The 3,247-nt window shown below is 58.1% G+C and overlaps 1 long non-coding RNA gene across 1 annotated transcript; it reads right to left on the minus strand.

Annotated features, from left to right (window-relative positions):
- Positions 1-227: 227 nt before the first annotated feature.
- Positions 228-1,076, minus strand: LOC306814668. The gene is made up of 3 exons (XR_013777223.1): positions 1,009-1,076; positions 814-878; positions 228-256 (listed from the first exon to the last, which is right to left on the minus strand). It is a non-coding gene; the product is annotated as an uncharacterized lncRNA (long non-coding RNA).
- Positions 1,077-3,247: the final 2,171 nt, after the last annotated feature.

Here is a 3,247-nt window from a genome sequence, read left to right on the forward strand (position 1 = left end):
TTTCCCACCACGTTGGGCTGGGCCTGAGGCTGAGGGAACCCAGCAGAGCTGGCCTGAGGCACCACATAGTTCCTGGGGTGATCAAGCCCTGGCCACAGGCTGCTTACTTGCTCTGGATTGGAGACATCCTTCTCCACAAGCAAATAGGCATGGCAGCACTGGTCTCAGCACTGCAGAGGTGCAAGTTTTCTGAAGGCCTAGTGCCCACACCAGTGGTCTCTTCCCATCAAACGCGCAAGATGAATTCACAGATCACCTGCAGGAGAGGTGTAGCTGCCAGGGCTAGCGTGGTTCTAGCTCTCAGCTGCTACAGGAGACCACATAGCTCCGAGAGCTCCAGAGGCAGAGTGACAGCTACAAGCTAGCAAGAGACACAGACTTCGAGACTTGCTGTAGAGATTCCAAAAGCAGTTTATTTCTTCACAGGGCTTCCACTAGCAAATCCATTTACATAGCATAGCAAGTGGTCTTTACAGGTTTCAAAGGGATTGAAATTATTAACAGTAAAATTATGAGTTGAGAAATTATCCAATTGCTTTAAGATTCTAGGCAAGAAAAAGACCAATCATCTAGTGAAGTTAAAAACCAATATAAATCATAAATGATAACAGGGGTTTTGGCAGGGAGGGGGAGCATCTCACATAAAAGGTTCCATTGTCTCAGGGCACAAAATCCCAAGGGCCTTTTTCAGGCACGATTGTATCATCCACAGAGAAGGGCAGGAAAAGAGGGAGAATCCGTGGAGTGCTCCAAGCGTGGTGCTGGGCTAAGCAGTGGCAGCAGGCCCAGCCCAGGTGGGGATGGCTGCAGTACCTGCGCTGCTCTGCGGAAGCGGCCACGGGCAGGGTGCTGCTCTTGTGTCCCTTCCATGGCTGCACCTGGCACAGAGCGAGCGCAACCAGGGCTGAGGGGCTGCAGGAGAGGCCGGAGAGCAGAGCCCAGCCCTGCATTCCCAGGCAGGGACAGTCCTGGGATGCACCAGCCCTGTGGCCCAACTCTGGCACTCACCCTCCTGCAGCAGCTGGAGCTGCTCCAGGTGTTCAGGCTGCTGTGCTGAGGTGGCTGCAGCCTCCTCCTCCTCCTTCACCCAGGCCAGCTTGGGCATCCTGGGGGGGTGTCTGATCTACATCACTGTTTGGAGTTGGGATGGCCTGCAGGAGAGATGACTGGGAAAAGCTCAAGGACCAAGTGCTGTAGTTGTGCCTTGAAAGCAGAGCTGCAACAGAGAAGACTTGGGAAGGCTGAAGGACAGTTAAGTCCTGCAGTCTGTTCTCGAGGGCAGCAACCACAGAGACGGCAAACGCTTTGGAAATGCTCCGGCTTGCCGAGTCCTGCAGTCCGGCCTGGACATCTGCTGCATAGGTAACGCTCTTGGAAAACTCTGGGTCAGCAAGGAAAGAGTTGGCTGTCTGGAGGCTCCTCACAGCAGTGCTATCTCCATCCTGTCCCGACATGTGCACCGAGCACTGTGGCATGGCTGTGTCGAAACCAGCACCTATGTCACCACATATCACGAAGAGTCACCCTTGTATGCTCTGTTCTGTTCCTCGATAATGGTAATGAGGAGCAGCTGAAGCTGTGCTGGCAGCGTGGCACTGAGGAAAGCAATCCCTTGAGCTTAGCTGGGCTTCGGGAGCCATGGCAGCTGCTCCCAACTCTCTTGCCTTGCTGTCCAGCTGCCCGAGTGCTCCAGGACACGCCTGCGGCCCCTGGGCTCCATGGCAGCCGCAGCAGCAGAGTGGGGCTGTCCAGCCTTGTGTTCCATGCAGAACAAATGAATGCACAGCCTGACTGAAAGCCTGCAGACCTGCTGCGGGGTGCAGATCAAGAAATTATTGAGCACCGTTGTGCTCAGTGTTCTGCTGCTGCACAGAGACCTCGTCACACCCAGCCCCATTGCCCTGTGTCTTGGTGTGAAGGACGGACATTTACCAGTAAATGTAAAACCTCCTTTTTCAAATGGAGAATTTTGTGTTTTTTTAAAGTGCTACAACTATCTGAATTAAGAACTTTAAAGCAGAAATAAGGGAGCAGGAAAAATTTTTTTAACTGGGACCAAAAAACCCAACCCCTAACACCCTGTGACTGGGTGCTGTGCTCTGTCCACTCCTGGACAACGTAAGGCTCCGTGTCCTCAGCCACGGCCACTGGGTGCTGCCCCCAAGTGTGGTGTCCCACGGATTTCTGGGCCTATTCACAGACGGACCTGGAACAGCTGATGTGGAGGGGTTCTGCTTCCTTTCCAAAAGGACAACTGCCTTATGCAGCTGCTCTACATTTGCCTCTTCCAAGAGATGATGAGGTTGGTAGAGGCAAAGGGCAAAAATGCCCTGAGAATGCTTGTGAGCAAGAGCCTGCTCCTGCTCTTCTTCTAGTGCCACAATGAGAACATGCGTGCGGCACAGGTGAGGACTCCTGGGCACTGGTGTCCCCATGCTCAGCTGTCTCCCTGCACCCTGGCACCTCATGGGCTCCAGACTCCTCGTGGCCTTGGCACAAGGACGCAGCTCCTGTGCCCTGGGCTGCGGTGCCATCTCTGGCTCTCTGCAAGCCTCTCGGGAAACACTGCTCGCTGTGGTAGGCTTCCTCAAGAGGAGGAACCTGGAGCACCTGGCGGTGACTGATCGCTGTGGAAATCTGGCAAGTGCTTGGTAAGGACAGCCTGCAAGCCCCAGCCCCAGCCCCAGCCCCAGCCTGGACAAGCCCCTGCCCACAGTGCCCAGTCTGTGGAGCTGGCAGCTGTGGCCCCTGCCCAGTGCTGCACCCAGGAGCACCAGCCTGTACTCCACATGCTGCTCCCTTCCCCGGGCTGCCCAGGCAGGCTCTTCTCCAGCCTCCTCGGGCCCCAAGGCTGGAGCTGATGGAGCCCCGACCCAGCGGGGCTCTGCTGCGGGGCAGCACCGCGCCTTGCCGGGCCCTCTGCCACCCTCGGGGCTGTGCGGGCAGGGGAGCCCGGGGCCAAGGGGCAGAGCCCGCCCCGACCCTTCTCCCCCGCCGCTCTCCGCAGCTGGCAAAGGACATGGGCCGAGCGGCCGAGCAGCTGCGGCAAGCCCCGCCGTGCCTGCGGAGCCCACAGCAGCCCCTGCGAGAGGCGGCCGTCAGGTTCATGGGTGAGCACACGGCCGGCTCCCTCCCCGCCCGGCCGCAGCTCGGCCCCGGCAGCTGCTGCCATCGGGCCGGGGCCGTGGAGCCCCGCCTGCCCTCGGGGCTGCTGCCGCCCGGTGCCAGCCGTGCCCTTGGGCAGCAA

Source organism: Erithacus rubecula, assembly GCF_903797595.1.
Source record: "Erithacus rubecula genome assembly, contig: SUPER_Z_unloc_1, whole genome shotgun sequence".
Taxonomy (NCBI): Eukaryota; Metazoa; Chordata; class Aves; order Passeriformes; family Muscicapidae; genus Erithacus; species Erithacus rubecula.